This window comes from Myotis lucifugus, unplaced genomic scaffold, assembly GCF_000147115.1.
Source record: "Myotis lucifugus unplaced genomic scaffold, Myoluc2.0 scaffold_2, whole genome shotgun sequence".
Classification (NCBI taxonomy): domain Eukaryota; kingdom Metazoa; phylum Chordata; class Mammalia; order Chiroptera; family Vespertilionidae; genus Myotis; species Myotis lucifugus.
The window spans coordinates 3,427,591-3,446,517 of NW_005871050.1; the positions used below are offsets into that span (position 1 = coordinate 3,427,591).

At 37.4% G+C, this 18,927-nt stretch overlaps 1 pseudogene; it reads left to right on the top strand.

The window, feature by feature from the left end:
• The first annotated feature begins 15,734 nt into the window (after positions 1 to 15,734).
• Positions 15,735 to 16,175, top strand: LOC102420068 (annotated as a pseudogene).
• The last annotated feature ends 2,752 nt before the right edge of the window (positions 16,176 to 18,927 follow it).

Here is an 18,927-nt window from a genome sequence, read left to right on the forward strand (position 1 = left end):
CTGTAGATCCCCTGGGACCCGCCCCGCCCAAGCCCTGCACAGAGGCATTTGCCGGATAGCCTCAGGCAAAGGCTAGATTAGCACCTCTCTAGAGGACAGTAGTTCTCCCACTGCAGACACAGCTGATTCGCATAGCCAGTTGGCCTGGAGGTCAAGTAGTAATTACCTACAACAATCAAGGCTTAACTACAACAAGACTGCGCACAAAGACCACTAGGGGGTGCACCAAGAAAGCATAAAATGCGGAGACAAAGAAACAGGACACAGATGTCAGAATTGGAGGATATGGAGCTCAAAACCGCACTTTTAAGGTCCTTCAATAATTTTCTAGAAACTGCCGATAAACTTAATGAGATCTACAAGAAATCTAATGAGACCCTCGATGTTGTGATAAAGAACCAACTAGAAATTAAGCATACACTGACTGAAATAAAGAATATTATACAGACACCCAACAGCAAACCAGAGGTTCGCAAGAATCAAGTCAAAGATTTGAAATGTAAAGAAGCAAAAAACACCCAACCAGAAAAGCAAAAGGAAAAAAGAATCTGAAAATACGAATATAGTGTAAGGAGCCTCTGGGACAGCTTCAAGCATACCAACATCCGAATTATAGGGGTGCCAGAAGATGAGAGAGAGCAAGATATTGAAAACCTATTTGAAGAAATAATGACAGAAAACTTCCCCTACCTGGTGAAAGAAATAGACTTCCAAGTCCAGGAAGCGCATAGAACCCCAAACAAAAGGAATCCAAAGAGGACCACACCAAGACACATCATAATTAAAATGCCAAGAGCAAAAGACAAAGAGAGTATCCTAAAAGCAGCAAGAGAAAGAAACTCAGTTACCTACAAGGGAATACCCATACGACTGTCAGCTGATTTCTCAACAGAAACTTTGCAGGCCAGAAGGGAGTGGCAAGAAATATTCAAAGTGATGAATACCAAGAACCTACAACCAAGATTACTTTATCCAGCAAAGCTATCATTCAGAATTGAAGGTCAGATAAAGAGCTTCACTGATAAGAAAAAGCTAAAGGAGTTCATCACCACCAAACCAGTATTATATGAAATGCTGAAAGGTATCCTTTAAGAAGAGGAAGAAGAAGAAAAAGGTAAAGATACAAATTATGAACAACAAATACACATCTAAAACAAGTGAATCTAAAAATCAAGTGAATAAATAATCTGATGAACAGTATGAACTGGTGATTGTAATAGAATCAGGGACATAGAAAGGGAATGGACTGACTATTCTTGGGGGGGGGAAGGGGTGTGGGGGATGCGGGAAGAGATTGGACAATAATCGTGCACCTATGGATGAGGACAGTGGGTGGGGAGTGAGGGAGGAGGGTGGGGTGGGAACTGGGTGGAGGGGAGTTATGATGGGAAAAAAGAGGAACCAATGTAATAATCTGAACAATAAAGATTTAATTTAAAAAAAAACTGTCCTTCTCAAATACTTCCAAAAAATTGAAGAAGAGGCAATACTTCCTAACACATTCTATGAGGCCAATATAACCCTGATACCAAAACCTGGCAAAGATAACACAAAAAAAGAAAACTACAAACCAATACCTCTGATGAACACAGATGCAAAAATCCTAAAAAAATAAATACTAGCAAATCGAATACAACATTACATCTAAAAAATGATACATCATGATCAAGTGGGGTTCATTGCAGGGGCACAAGGATAGTTCAACATATGCAAATCAATCAATGTAATACCCCACATTAACAAAATAAAGTATTAAAGTCATATGATCTTATCAATAGATGCAGAAAAGCATTTGATAAGAAACATCCATTTATGATTAAAACAATCAATAAAATAGGAATAGAAGGAAAGTACCTCAACATAACAAAGGCCATCTATGATAAACCCTCAGCTAATATCATACTCAATGGTGAAAAACTGAAAGCTTTTCCTTTATGATCAGGAACAAGACAAGTATGTCTACTCTCACCACTCTTATTCAACACAGTGCTGGAAGTCCTAGCCAGAGCAATAAGGCAAGAGAAATAAATAAAAGGAATCCAAATAGAGAAGGAAGAAAACTATCATTTTTTGTGGATAACATGATTCTGTATATAGAAAACCCTAAAGACTCCACCAAAAAAAACTACTAGGAACAATAAACAAATATAGAAAAGTATAAGGGTACAAAATCAATGTGCAAAAATCCATTGCCTTCCTGTATAATAACAACAAAACTTCAGTAAAAGAAATGAAAGAAACAATTTCTTTTGCAATTGCAACCAAAATAATGAAATACCTAGGAATAAACTTAACAAAGAATGCAAAAGTCCTATATATTGAAAATTACAAAGCATTGTTAAAGAGATTGAAAAAGACACAACAAATAGAAAAATATTCCATGTTCATGGATTGGAAGAACCAAAATGGTTAAAATGGTCACATTGCCCAAAGCAATATATAACCAATGTCATTTATAAAAGAAGTAGAACAAGAAATCATCAGATTTGTATGGAACCACAATAGCCCAAATAGCCAAGTCAATCCTGAGAAAAAAAGAATGAAACTGGAGTAAAAGTTCCTTCTTTTTTATAGTATTCCATTGTGTAGATGTACCACAGTTTTTAATCCACTCATCTGATGATGGGCACTTAGGCTGTTTCCAAATCTTAGCTATGGTGAATTGTGCTGCTATTAAAAGAGATGGGGTGCATATATCCTTTCTGATTGGTGTTTCTGGTTTCTTGGGATATAGTCCTAAAAGTGGGATTACTGGGTCAAATGGGAGTTCCATTTTTAACTTTTTGAGGAAACTCCATAAGGTCTTCCACAGTGGCTGCACCAGTCTGTATTCCCACCAGCAGTGCCCGAGGGTTCCTTTTTCTCCACATCCTCGCCAGCACTTGTTGTTGGTTGATTTGTTGATGATAGCCATTCTGACAGGTGTGAGATGGTATATCATTGTTTTTTTGATTTGCATCTCTTGAATAATTAGTAACTTTGAGCATGTTTTCATATGTCTCTCGGCCTTCTATATGTCCTCTTTCGAAAAGTGTCTATTTAGGTCCTTTGCCCATTTTTTTTATTGGATCGTTTATCTTCCTTTTGTTAATTTGTATGAGTTCTCCATAAATTTTGGAGATTAAACCCTTATCGGTGATAACATTGGCAAATATGTTCTCCCATGCAGTGGGCTTTCTCGTTGTTTTGTTGATGGGTTTTGTTGTTGTTGTTGTTTGTTTTTGTTTTGTTTTGTTTTGTTTTGCTGTGCAGAAGCTTCTTATTTTGATGTAGTGCCATTTGTTTATTTTCTCCTTCGTCTCCATTGCCCTAGGAGTTGTGTCAGTAAAGATATTGCTACAACATATGTCTGCAATTTTGCTGCCTACGGAGTCTTATAGGGTTTTTATGGTTTCCCATCTTACATTCAAGTCCTTTAGCCATTTTGAGTTTGTTTTTGCGTATGGTGTAAGTTGGTGATCTAGTTTCATTTTTGCATGTATCTGACCAAATTTCCCAGCACCATTTATTGAAGAGACTGTCTTGACTCCATTGTATGCTCTTGCCTCCTTTGTCAAATATTAATTGAACATAATGGCTTGGGTCGATTACTGTTCCATTGGTCTATATGTCTGTTCTTGTGCCAGTACAGGCAGATTTGAGAACAGTAGCTTTGTAATATAGCTTGATATCTGGTATTGTGATCCCTCCAACTTTGTTTTTCTTTTTCAGGATTGCTGTGGCTATTCGGGGTCTTTTTTTTTATTCCATATGAATTTTTGAAGAGTTTGTTCTAGATCTCTGAAGTATGCCATTGGTATTTTCATGGGGATTGCATTGAATCTGTAGGTTGCTTTGGGTAGTATGGACATTTTAATGATGTTGATTTTACCAATCCATGAACATGGTATGTTCTTCCATCTGTTTATGTCTTCCTCTATCTCTTTTTTTAATGTCCTGTAGTTTTCTGAGTACAGGTCTTTTACCTCCTTAGTTAAGTTTATTCCTATGTAGCTTAACCTTATGGTGCAATGGTAAATGGGTGTTTCTTTTTAGTTTCTCTTTCTGTCAGTTCATTATTGGTGTATAAAAATGCCATAGATTTCTGGGTGTTAATTTTGTATCCTGTTATATTGCTGAATTCACTTATTAGGTCTAGTAGTTTTTTGATGGAGTCTTTGGGGTTTTCTATGTATAGTGTCATGTCATCTGTGAATAAGGACAGTTTTACTTCTTCTTTTCCAATTTGGATGCCTTTTATTTCTTCTTCTTGTCTGATCACTATGACTAGCACTTCCAGTACTATGTCGAACAAGAGTGGTGAAAGTGGGCATCCCTGTATTGTTCCCGTTCTCGGGGGAAATAAGTTTAGTTTTTGCCCATTGAGTATGATGTTTACTGTAGGTTTGTCATATAAGGCTTTTAGTATGTTGAGGTATGATCCCTCTATTCCCACTTTGCTGAGAGTTTTTATCAAGAAAGGGTGTTGGATTTTGTCAAATGCTTTTTCTGCATTGATTGATAAGATTATGTGATTTTTGTCTCTCAGTTTGTTTATGTGATGTATCACATTTATTGATTTGCGGATATTGTACCATCCTTGCATCCCCAGACTAAATCCCACTTGGTCATGGTGTATGATCTTTCTAATGTAATGCTGAATCCGATTTGCTAGAATTTTGTTGAGGATTTTAGCATCTATGGTCATCAAGGATATTGGCCTATAGTTCTCTCTTTTTTTTTTTTTTTCGTAGTGTCTTTATCTGGTTTTGGAATTAGGGTAATGCTGGCTTCATGGAAAGAGCTTGGAAGTGTTGCTTCCTCTTGAATTTTTTGGAATAGTCTGAGGAGAATAGGTTGTAGTTCTTCTTTGAATGCTTGGTATAACTCCCCTGTAAATCCGTCCGGACCAGGGCTTTTGTTTGCTGGAAGATTTTTGATCACTGCTTCAATTTTTTTGATAGTTATCAGCCTACTCAGGTTTTTTTTTATTCTTCCTGATTGAGTTTTGGAGCTTGTATTTTTCTAAGAATATGTCCATTTCGTCTAGGTTGTCCATTTTGTTGGAATAGAGTTATTCATAGTATTTTTTCATAATCCTTTGTATTTCTGTGGGATTGGTTGTTACTTCACCTCTTTCATTTATGATTTTGTTTATTTGGGTCCTCTCTCTTTGCTTCTTGGTGAGCCTGGCTAGGGGTTCATCAATCATGTTTATCCTCTCAAAGAACCAGCTCTTGGTTTTGTTGATCTTTTGTATTGATTTTTTGGTCTCTATTTCATTTATTTCTACTCTGATCTTTATTATTTCCTTCCTTCTGTTTACGCTGGGCTTTTCTTGTTGCTCTCTTTCTAACTCTTTGAGTTGTAGGGTTAGATAATGTATTACCATTTTTTCTTGTTTTTTGAGGTAGGCCTGTAGAGCTATGAACTTCCCTCTCAAGACTGCTTTCACTGTGTCCCATAGCTTTTGGATTGTTGTGTTTTCATTATCGTTAGTGGCCATGATGCTTTTTATTTCTTCTTTGATCTCTCTGGTAACCCATTCATTGTTTAATAGCATGCTATTTAGCCTCCAGGTATTTGATTTTTTTATTGTTTTTATTGTAGTTGATTTCTAGTTTTATGCCATTGTGATCTGAGAAGATGCTTGATATGATTTCTATCTTCTTGAATTTGAAGAGACTTTGCCTATGTCCCAATATGTGGTCTATCTTTGAGAATGACCCATGTGCACTTGAGAAGAATGTATATTCTGTGGCTTTGGGGTGAAATGTTCTGAAGATGTCAATTAATTCCATCTGATCTAGTGTGTCATTTAGGATTGATGTTTCTTTGCTGATTTTTTGTTTAGTGGTGTTAGCGGGGTATTAAAGTCCCTTACTATGACTGTATTGCTGTCAATATCTCCCTTGATATCTTCCAGAAGTTTTTTGGACAGATAATTTTTGACAAAGGAGCCAGAAACAGACAATGTAGTAAAGATAGTGTCTTCAATAAATGATGCTTGGAAAATTAGAAAGCCACATGCAAACAAATGAAACTGGATTACAGTTTGTCCCCATGTACAAAAATTAATTCAAAATGGATCAAAGACCTAAACATAAGACCCAAAATAGTAAGTTACATAGAAGAAAATATCGGTATCAAACTTATGGACCTTGGTCATTGAGAACATTTTATTAACTTGACCTCAGAAGCAAAGGAAGTAAAGGCAAAAATAAATGAATGGTACTATATCAAACTAAAAATCTTCTGCACAACAAAATAAACTGACAAAAAAAACAAAGAGGCAGAAAACCAGGTGGGAGATGATATTTGCAAACAGTAGTTCTGACAAAGGTTTAATTTCCAAAATATATAAAGAACTCATAGAGCTCAACACCAAACAAACAACCTAATCAAAAAGTGGGCAATGGACCTGAAAATACACGTCTCCCAAGAAGGCATACGAATAGCCAATAGATATATGAAAAGATGTTCAACCTCACTGAAAATTAGGGAAATGCAAATCAAAACTACAATGAGATACCACTTCACACCTGTTAGAGTGGCTATTATCAACAAGACAAGCAATAACAAGTGTTGGAAAGATTGTGGAAAAAAAGGGAACCCTCATTCACTGCTGGTGGGAATATAGACTGGTACAACCACTATGGAAAGCAGTCTGGTGGTTCTATTCTCAAAAGAAAATTGAGAATAGAGCTACCATATGACCCAGCAATTTCTCTCCTGGGTATATACCTGAAATCCTTAAAGTTATGTATTTGCAAAGATATATGAACCTCTATGCTCATTGCAGCATTATTCACAGTGGCCAAGACATGGAAACAACAGAAATGTCCTGCAATAGAGGACTGTATAAAGAAGATGTAGTACATATACACAATGGAATACAACTTAGTCATAAGAAAGGATGAAATAGCACCATTTACAACAACATGGATGGACCTTGAGAACATTATGCTAAGTGAAATGTCAGTCAGAAAAAGCTAAGAACCATATGATTTCACTCATACATGAGACATAATACTGAAATGCGTGAACACAAACAGCAGTGTGGTAGTTTCCAGGGGGAAGGGGGTGGGGATAGAAGGGGATCCTAATACATGGTGACAGGCGAAGATTTGACTTTGGGTGGTGAGCACACAGTGCAATATACAGGTCTTGTAATATGGAAACCCATACCTGAAATCTACATGATCATGTTGATCAATGTCGCCCCAATATATTTAATATAAAAAGGACCTAACCCTAAATAAGATGATTTCCAAAATTCTCCCATTTGGTATTAGCTGTATCTGAATTTGTGCTTCAGCTCTTTTGCTAGCCACACTAGCTTCCTGAGAGGCAGACAGAACACCATATCATGTAGACTCTAGGTATGAATCTGAACTTTAATTTAAATGTGCTTCCCCTTGGCTTTTATTGTTACCATAAGACTTTCCACATTTAAATTTTCAATAACCAATTAATAAGTGGTAAAAATGTAGAAGGGCTTCAGCACTTCAATCAACTTCTGATAATAGCTTACACTTTGAATAGTATTCTCAATCATTAGGGAAAGGTTATTTTCATTTCTTCAGGGTATATTTCATTCCTTCCCCCAGATTACACTTCTGTGTTTCATCCAGAGTCTATAAGACTGGACTATACTTCTTGGACTAGTAAATTGCCTGTTTTTGCCAATTGTACTTTAGGTAAACTGCAGGATATAGGATCAAGTAATTCTGACCTCTAGGTGGGTGATTCAAAGTACACACACACACACATTTCTAACATAAATGTTTCTCATTTTCTTTACCATAGCTCTGTAGGTAGAAAACATAATAGACCTTTAATATAGAGAGCCAGAATGGTATCGTGGAAAAACTATGAATTTGGGGGCCAGACTAGAATTTGAATATCACTTCTACCTCCTGCTAGCTATGATCCTGAGACAATTACTTCAGCTCACTGGGCTTCAGGATCCTCATTTATAAAATGGAGATAACAACTATAGGTGATACATAGGGGCAAAAACAAGGCATCCCCAATCTGGAATTGCTTTCAGAAAAAGATTAGGAAGAATCATGTTATAATGGCTGTTCAGGCTATCTATAGAAATGATACAAACCAAACACAATTTGTAAATGTTTGAAGATATTTGAAATCTAATCCCAAATAAAGTGATTAGGGTTTAGTCTCAGGAAAGCACATCTAAATCTATAATAAATAAGCCTTATACAAAATCAAAGCTGAATCAAAACAAAATGATCATTTGAAAAAGGCTAAAAGGGGAAATATATAGACCTATATAGTCATAAAAGGTTTTCCCTATAAAAGGAAAGCCTCAAAGTTAATCTGTTGCTGAAGCACCTCTAATAATGTCCATGGCTAAGAATACCTAACCCATGAATATAAACATCTGGTCCATGAGCAAGCATAGCACTAGAATGCCATGAATATCATTTTTTAATATCTCACTTCCCTTTGTTCTGGGGTCCTATGCTACCAAGAAACTTTCTATTTATTCTATTCTATTTACATTTGCTTTTCAATATATTTTTGTTATAGGCAGATGTACTAACCAACTAACATAAATAGTATGGTTCACTAGGCATTATATTTCCCCACATAAATTAATAAATAGGTATTCTAATAAATTAATATTGGACTCTTAAGAGTTTGCCTAGTATGAATCTATCTCCCTTTGGTATACTCACAGAATTAAAATTCTGAAGCAAAGTTTTAAAGATTGACAAAAACCTAGTTTTTCTGAGTGTTCAGGCCTAGCAACTTTTCTGGAAAACAATTTGGCATGTGTTATCAAAATGTGTACTGTATATCCTTTAATCTAAAAAATCCTGCTTCTAAGAATTTAACTCTTTGAGGTAATCTCACAAGTAAAAAAAAAAGTAAGGATGTTCATTAAAGCATTGTTTTCAATAATTAAAATTAGACATTTGGATTGTTTTTACCAATAAGGCACTAAGTAAGTCAATTATAACTGATACATTAAATGTACTATGCAATCAGTAAAAAGAAGTATGTGACTCTATGTTGTTGACATGAAAAGATGTCCATGACATACACATTAAGTGAAAATAGCACATGTAATATCCCATTTGTAGAAAGTCGTATATTTCTTAGCACCATGTGCAGTTTCCCTTGTATATTTTACAGAACATTATATCCCATGAGTTCTGCCTGATACATAAAATGCTGCATATTATAATCACCTTCTGAAAATTCACCATGGTTTTTAACATACTGAATACTCTTGAAGCCATTCTGTTAACATTGTTTAACCTAGCATTATCCAAAGGAACCTCATCATAGAATCTTTTTTTTCCACATAACATCTTTTAAAATACCAAGTAAAATAAATTAAATCAAATATGAAGCAACTAATTTCCAGAAAACCCTTTGACAGGCACAAGTGTCAGAGAGCTAAGAGGTTATTCACCAGAAGGTTAATATCTACCAAAAATATATTCCATCTTTATAAAAATAGTGATTTATGAAAGAAAAAATTCTAGCTGTACAAACAATAATGACTGCCATATATTGAGGACCTACTCTGTGTCATGCTAAGGGTTTTACATATTCTGAAAATAAGAATTAAATGACATGAGAAGAAATCATGCCTCAAAGACCACGTGACTTCCTTAGCTCCTGCAGCTAGTAAGTGGCCAACCCTCAATTTAACTTCTGATCAGTCTGAGTCCAATATGTGTGTTCTTTTCACTACATTATATTCTCTGTTTTTTGTTTGTTTGTTTAAATATGTTTTTATTGATTTCAGAGAAAGGAAGGGAGAGGGAGAGAGAGATAGAAACATCAATAATGAGAGAGAATCATTGAAAGGCTGTCTCCTACACACACCCCTTACTGGGGATCAGGCCCGCAATCCAGGCATGTGCCCTAACCGGGAATCAAACGGTGACCTCCTGGTTCATGTGTCGACATTCAACCACTGATCCAAACAGGCTGGGCCACAAGATATTCTTCTGGAACTGGAGAGCATTATGCTAAGTGAAATAAGCCAGGAAGTGAAAGAAAAACACCACATGATCTCACTCATTTATGGATAATAAAGATTATAACCTGATGAACAAAAAGATAGATACAGAGGCAGAGAAGCATGGAACAGACTGTCAAATTACAGTGAAAAGGCTGGGGAGTGTTGGGGGTGGGGAGGTAAGAGATCAACTGAAGGACTTGTATGCATGCATATAAGCATAACCAATGGACACAAGACACTGGGGGGTGGGTGAGGGCATGTGCTGGGGGGTAGGGGAGGCCGGGGGAAGGTCAATGGGGGGAAAAAAAGGAGACATATGTACTACTATCTGTAATACTTTAAACAATAAAATAAAATTTTAAAAAAAGATTTTTTTTTCATTTTTCACTTTTTATTCTGAAATACTATGTAGTATGTTAGGCTTTTTTCTTTTTAGGCTTTAAGTTCCTTGAGAGCAAAATACAAAAAATGAGGGTCTTTTTACTTCCTCTAAGTACCAAGCACAGTACTTTGCTGGGAACAGAGTCAATTAATAGCTGCTAAATCAATAGGGTAACCCCAAAATAATGAATGTACTTTAATATGACTTAGATTCTCTGATTAACATCAGGCAGGGGCAGGAAAAAAAAGATATTCTTCTTTTAAGGTTCCACTTGAGTAGCCATCCAGCCTTCCAACACCAGGCAGCATCCCTTTGGTCGCCCATGTACCTTTCAAACCTCAATATGAAGAGAAAGTAAAGTACCTGGCACATTACCTGAAATGTAGTAGATTTAATACAGCAATTTCTTTAATAATTGTCCTTTGAATAGCTTTAACATAAAGAACTTACCTACTTTCTTGAGCTCCTTAGCTGTATTATACAACTTTAAATCGATGAAAATTAAGGCTTTAATATTAATGAAGTATATGATATTTATATACTTGATTTGGAATAAAGTTGGATGATGTCATGGAATACTTTAAATGTCACAGAATAGATGTAGGTTATATTCAACTTATCTGTATATTCTCCAGAAATTTCCATAGGTAGTCCATTAAAAGTTAGGTCGTTTTCATATGACTGCTTATAGCTAATAAAAGAGGGGGGAAAGGAAAGGAGGGAAATTTTTATACCATTCTGACATTGTAAATTTCCAATTCATAGTGTATCAGCCATGTAACAATAGCAGGCTAAAAAAAACCCGGGCCTTTCATTGTATTCCGCATTTAAAATTATTTACTATTTAAAATATTTTTGTTTGTGCTACTTATTTTTTTCGAAATGTAATGTTTTCCATAAAATCTGTTGGCAAATCCCTTCCCCCTATCTAAATTTTTTGGTTTTCACTTGTTTTTCGGGGTGTTCTTTTGCCTTGTATCCAGAGAAGTAAAGAATTAGCACAGACACATTCTGATGTTAAGTGAAATAGCAAGTCACGTTAGGTGGTAGTGTGCCTCATGTTCTGTGTTAGGAACTTTTAAAAGAATGTATGAAGGTAGTCCTGAATGTACTAAGTGTTCTAATCCTGCTTTAGTTCACTTTGGCTGTGTCTACATGACAGCAACCATTTGACAGGGAATAAAGTCTTGTGTCGAGGGTGTTAGTGTGCCCCTCCCCATTCCATGTCAGCCCTGAACTTTCCTTTCTATAAGTTGAGGGGGAGAGGTATCATGTCAGCTGCAATCATCAACCCACCAATGGGATCTACTGAGTGATGAATGGATTAGCTGTTTATTTTATTTTTTTTTAAATATATTTTATTGAATTTTTTACAGAGAGGAAGGGAGAGGGATAGAGAGTTAGAAACATCGATGAGAGAGAAACATCGATCAGCTGCCTTCTGCACACCCCCCAATGGGGATGTTGCCCGCAACCAAGGTACATGCCCTTGACCGGAATCGAACCTGGGACCTTTGATTCCACAGGCTGATGCTCCATTCACTGAGCCAAACCGGTCAGGGCTGGATTAGCTGTTTAAATGGTAAGAGTCACTGGCCTGACCAGACCACAGCATGGCACCGGGTTCCTGTAGAAATGGCCTCAGTTTCCTCCTTTCCCCAAAACGTTTGCCTCTTGCCTGATGGGGGAGGGGGGTTCTCAAGACCCCTGATTGGAGCCCATTGTGCTCTCTCCCTGCCTGTGTAGCTAGGTGATATGAAGTGGGGCTGGAGGCCAAAGGCTGTTACTGCCATTTGGAAATACTTGCCTCGCGTAGATCCAGCCTTAATGTTTTTCTGACATCCTAGTGATAGCAGACCCTGCACAAAGTGGATATCAGAGTTAATACTGTGAGAGACAAAATAATGAGCATAGTTTTACAAAAGATAATGAACTATCACATAATGTCTGCATCTTACCATTGATTTGAGTGCATCCTTAGAAAACTGAATGTAACAAAAACCCAGGACCTTTTTGGAAAATGTATGCTCTCTAGCAACTTTGTGTGAATTTTTATACAAGCACTGTTTTATGAGTTATATAAAATGTTTAAAAATAGAAAAAATATGGTCTCATAACATCTTATTTCCTTAGGGAAGACATTTCTTGGTCTGTTTGTCTTTCTCTGCGGCCTCCTTACTGCTGGGGGGGGGGGGCATGAATGCTTGGGGCACCCCAGCCTCTGGGGCTTCCACACTTGGGGTGTCGGGGCGGTAGCTCACAGGATTTCAGTTTGTCACAGCTGAATGAGAAGTCATGCCGGAAGCCGGTCCATCCTTGCTGCTTGACACAGTCACTGCAGGAAAGAAACATCTGCAAAGCATATGTTTCAAGGGACCTGGCGTATATAGCATACTGTTCTTAATATGTTTGCTCCCCTTAGCGCTATGTGTTTTAACCAAGGTCACCTCTCCGAGAAAGGTTGTTTCCCCAGGTAGGGATTTTTCCCTGAAGTTCGGGAGGGAATAAAACCCCTTAACTAAGTGCCAGGTGGGTAGTTAATCACTTTAACTACACACAATCACGCTTAAGCTACATAATCTTTACTCCCTGGAATGGAGATAAGAAACGCCCTAACCTTTGCAATAGAAATTGACAGGATTAAAATCAACTGGTATAAATACAGATGTAACAAGACAATAAACACCAGAACTTGGCTGGAGATCCTGGCTGGAGATCCTGGCTAGGCTGCTGATCAACTGAAAAAAATAAAATAAAATAAAATATTTTTGTTTGTAAATGTCCCTAACACTAAAATGAAGCTCAATGTACTGCCCAACATGCAATACTTAAGAACTTGTGGATCGATTTTATAAATCCTTTTATTAGCAAATGGCTTTATTTTTCATATTTCATCTCATCTCTCTTCAATATATTAAATAACTTATCTTGTAACCTTACCTGTAGGGTTAAAAAAATCAGATAGGTGAAGTATAAATCATATTTATAAATACCCAGGGATTTGAGGGTTTACTGAACATCAAATGATATGCTTAGCAATAAAGGGTACTGAGGACATAGTCTATGTGAACCCCGTTTTTGAAAAAGAGAATGATCATTAAAAAAAGAAGATGAAAAACAAAAACTAGAAAAGTTTGAAACTAGATGAAACTAGACAAGACTGATAAAGCTAGCAAATGCTTAACCATGAATAAAGAGACTTTTATACCACTTGAAAAGTAGAAGAATAAAAGGGATAAAGAAAAACCAAAAGAAAAAATAGTTATGCTGTATTTACTCAATATACAATTTATCTCTTGGCTTCTGTTTAAAGGATAATATACAATCCTTATGGGATTGTCATCTCTACATGTATATGCACAATAAAACCTTCACTCACAAATGTGAAGGTTATTGATGTGCACTTCTAACTCTTCATTTTTATAATCCTAGTGTCTAGAAGATAATATGCCCTTATTAAGTGTTTGTAGGATGAACATATTCTAGTTAAAGACAAAATATGTTTTATAATATATTTGTATTGATTTCAGAGAGGAAGGGAGAAGGAGAGAGGTAGAAACATCAATGATGAGAAAGAATCATTGATCGGCTGCCTCCTGCACACCCCACACTAGGGATTGAACCCACAGCCCGGGCATATGCCCTGACTGGAAATCAAACTGTGACCTCCTGGTTCATAGGTCGATGCTCAACCACTGAGTCACGCCAGCTGGGCCAAAATACATTTTAAAACACTTATGAATTAAAGAATTAATAAATGTTAAATTTACAGATCAAAACTTAACACTAAAAAGAAAAATTAAATTACTGCATGATAGTACATATCAAGGTTTACTGTTTACTTAAACCCAGTATAAGAAATAGCTGTATTTCATGAGAGAGATTATGCAGCAAAAACTGCGTTAAGATCTGTAATCAAGGTGGAAGCCCTAAAGGTTATATGTAAATATATATACCCCATGTTCAAAGGCTGTTAAATCGCGTTGTTTACCCGTAACTTCAGAAAAAAAATCACTTCTACTGTCGTGGTAAACAACCTGCTTCCCTATTTATAATGGTCTGGCCCTCTAGCAACTTCAGCTCGAAATTATAGCTAATTTGCCTACAAACGTCAGGTGGTCATAATAATCTGGCCACTGAGTGTATAAGGCCTTATAGGCCATTTTCAGAAGTTTTGCTTTCACTCTAAATGAGATGGGAAGTAACTGGAAGTTCTTAAAAGAGGGATGACATAAACTAACATTTTATTTTCTTTTTTTCAAATATATAATTATACTAACTTTATTGTTGAAAGTATTACAGATGTGTCCCCCCCCCATTAACCCCCTCCACCTCGCTTCCGTACCCTCCCAGGCTTTCACCACACTATTGTCTGTGCCAGAAACACCAATCAGAAAAAATGTATGCACTCCTATGTTGATAGCAGTGTTATTTACAGTAGCTAAGATCTGGAAACAGCCCACGTGCCCATCGGTAGATGAGTAAATAAAAAAGATGTAGTATATTTACACAATAGAATACTATGCATCTATAAAAAAGAAGGATCTATTACCCTTTGAGACAGCATAGAGGGGCCTGAAGAGTATTATGCTAAGCTAAATGAGCTAACATTTTTAAAGGAATGCTCTGAATGTTATATTGAGAACACTCTGAAAAAAGACAAGGGTGGCAGCAGGGATACATTCTTGAAATAATCCAGTTGAGATATAATGATGTCTTGGACCAGGTGATAGTGGTGCAGGTGATGAGACTTAATGGATTCTGAATATTTTGTGAAAATAGAGCCACATGATCTTCCAAAGGATAGGACTATATATAAGGTGTGAATGAAGAAGGATAAAGACCAATCAGGGGTGATGGCATGATTCTGGGGCCTGAGCAACTGAAAGGATGTAACTGCCATTTACTGAGAGGGAGTAGACAACAAGAGAAGCAGGTTTGGAGGGAAGATTAAAAGTTCATTTTTGAACATGTTAAGTTAGAAATACCTATTAGATATCCAGGTGGACATGTCAAGTAGCTAGTTATACAAGTCTAAAGATCTAAGTCATTATGGTATCTAGTGCCATGAAACAAAATAAAATGACTAAAATGTAAGTATAAATGGTTCTTCTATAAAAAGTTCAAAGAGTGAGTCCTGGGGCCCTCCAACATCAAGAGGTTGGAGAAATGAGAAGAGTAATAAGTAACCAGTAAGACAGTAGAAAAGCAGGAAAATATGGTAACCCAAAAATCAAATGAAGCAAATATTTTAAGGAAAAGAGGTGATCATAACATCCACAAAACAAACAATCCTCTGGGTCTACCACCTCCACTGGCAACCCATTGTTCCTGGACTGGCGGTGTCCTCGTCCACCTCTCTGCACTATGTCCAGTGGCCTCCTGAAGGTGCTGTGCAGAGACTCCTATGTGGAGCTGAGCCAGTACTAGGACCAGCATCTGGGGTGTCAATGAAGAACAGGAAAAATTACTGAAGAAAAGATGTACGATTTATGTTGGAAATCTTTCTTTTTACACAGCAGAGAAACAAATCTATGAACCCTTCAGCAAAAGTGGTGACATAAAGAATATCATTATGGGTCTGGATAAAATGAAGAAAACAGCATGTTGTTTCTGCTTTGTAGAATCTTATTCAAGAGCAGATGCAGAAAATGCCATGTGAAACTTGTCTGGATGATCGGATCATTCGCACAGACTGGGATGTTGGCAACAGACTGTGGATGGCCTAGGGTCCAGGTAGGAGATGAGTTTTGACAGGACTATGATGCTGGGAGAGAAGGCTATGGAAAACTGGCCCCAAACTACTGACCCCATCATGAAAAACTTACTCCTTTGGCCTGCTGAATTTGACATACATAAACCAAGGACTGCAAACCTGCCATTTTTACCAAGCTTTGATCAATGTCTCTATTGAGCCAGAAGCTGCTTCACAGTTTTCCTCTGAAAATTATCAAAGGGCAGAATCCAAAAGAATGCCTTTAATTCTAGTCTTAGAATATTGGCAATGTGTCAGGTTACCAGAATGATTTCCTTACGACGTCAAAAATTGTGTTCCTTGGCAACAGATTTTATCTCTAATGTTTATTTACCAGCCCAAAAAACATCACACTTCTTTTAGGAAAATTGGAAAAGTTATCGATTTTGTTTGCCATGTGTGTGTGTAAGTATGTTCATGGTCTACATTGGGGCCTGGAATTACTATTTTTAAATTTTTAACTTTCCTTGAAATAAAGTTTAATAAATGGAGCTTTGTGATATTGTATACCTTTGTTCTAAATTAGGAACAGATGTTTGACAACTGAATTTATTTCTATGTTGAATTCTAATCTCTAAAGGCAAATTTAGGAGTCAAGAGAACTTCTGAAATAGTTGGTGCTAAAGTAAGCCTTAGACAGTCCCAGGGGTTATCACCTGCTTATATGCTTTACATGTCAGGAAATTAGGTACAGGACTCAAAGGGTATTTATTAGACATATTTTTCAAAAGATGTGTTTTTTCTAAAGCTAAAAAATGTAAAGATTGCTTTGTATTATGGAAAGCCTCAAATACTCTAAGGCAGTGGTTCTCAACCTGTGGGTCGCGAACAATGAAAATACATCCTGCATATCAGATATTTACATTATGATTCATAACAGTAGCAAAATTACAGTTATGAAGTAGCAACGAAATTAATTTTATGGTTGGGGGTCACCACAACATGAGGAACTGTATTAAAGGGTTGCGGCATTAGGAAGGTTGAGAACCACTGCAAGGGAAGTGGGGGACACTGTCAATAGGAAATGGAATGAAATATCAGAGGACACAAGTTAAAATATTGCCTTGACATGTTGAAGGTTGCTGTGAGGGCCATCATATTTATTAATTCTCAAAGTGATCTTTAGAATAGAGTAGGTTTTTTAAAAGAGCTTAAAGATCAAGAGACTAACAAAAACAATCAAAAATGCTTCCCTCAGGAAATGTGTTTTGGCCAATTCTCATGTTGAAGTCTGTCTTGTTTTTTCACTAATTGTGCTTACTGTTTCAGAGCCTTGATAGCAATAGTCCCCACTGAGAGGAGAGTCTAGAGTATTTATTTTGCATTTGTAAGGCAAGAGGTGATTTCTCTCTAATAGTATTTCGAACTATTGCTCATTTAAAACTGCTAATATAGAGAGGCAGCCGATCAATGATTCTCATCATTGATGTTTCTATCTCTCTTTCCCGCTCCCTTTCTTTCTGAAATCAATAAAACTATTTTTTTAAAACTGCTAAACCTATATAATAAAGAGCTAATATGCAAATGGTCATCATGCCCTCACACCATCATGCCATAACGGCTCAGACACTCAACACTGAGTAGAGAGAAATGAAGATCAGCCAGGCACAAATGAGCTCGCAAGAGGAATGGGGACCAGCCAGGCACAAATGAGCTCACAAGAGAGGAATAGGGACCAGCCAGGCTGCGGCCCCCAGGAGAGGGACAGGCCACATGCCCCACGGTCCCAGGCACCAGCGCCTGCGGCTGCAGTTGCAGCCCAGGAGATGGACAAGCCGCCCGCCCCACAGCCCCAGGCACCAGCACCTGAGGCTGTGGCCCTGGTGAAGCCACCCACCCACGGTCCCTGTGGCTGTGGCCGGCCTGGGTGAAGCTGGCCCAAGTCCTGGGTGCCTGCAGCCGGCCAGAGGGATAGAAGCCTGGGTCATGGGTGCGGGGCGAGGTAGAGGCAGTTAAGGGTGATCAGGCCAGCAGGGGAGCAGTTAGGGGTGATCAGGCAGCAGGCAGAGGTGGTTAGGGGCGATCAGGCAGGCAGAGGGGTTAGGGGCAATCAGGCAGGCAGGCAGGCGAGCGGTTAGGAGCCAGTGGTCCCGGATTGTGAGAGGCAGTTGGACATCCCCTGAGGGGTCCTGGATTGGAGAGGGTGCAGGCTGGGCTGAGGGAACCCGCCCCCCCATGCATGAATTTCATTCACCAGGCCTCTAGTTTAGTATAATTTTCCATGATATAAGTGACATATTTTCATCTAGCAACAAAGTATCTCCAAATTTCCTGTAGTTTATGAAACTTGACACTACAATAAGTGTAGGTTTTCTCATTAAATTGAAGCTGGTTATTTGAATTTTTAAAAGAGCTATAACTACTTGTATGTGCTTAGGAAAAAACATTTGAAAATATTTAATTTCGTGAGAACATACTATTCATTTTTTAAATTTCTATTTACACTATAGTTTGAATTTAGTGAATTGTATATTCTTTTGTAGGAAAACATAACTCAGATTTCTACAGGCCTTAAAACCACACAGTGGTTCTATTTGGAATTGTGTCTTCTATAACAAATTTCAATAATGTTGGAGCATTGTAAAAAAACAAATTAATTAATTAAAATAAACCAATTCCATTTAAAATTGAACAAAAGGGTTCTGGCCAGGTAGCTCAGTTGTTTAGAGCTTCAAGCCAATACTCCAAGGTTTCGGGTCATATCCCCAGTCAGGGAAAAATACAAGAATCAATCATTGAATGCATAAATAAGTGGAACAACAAATTGATATTTCTCTCTCTCTCTCCCTTTCTCTCTCTTTAAAA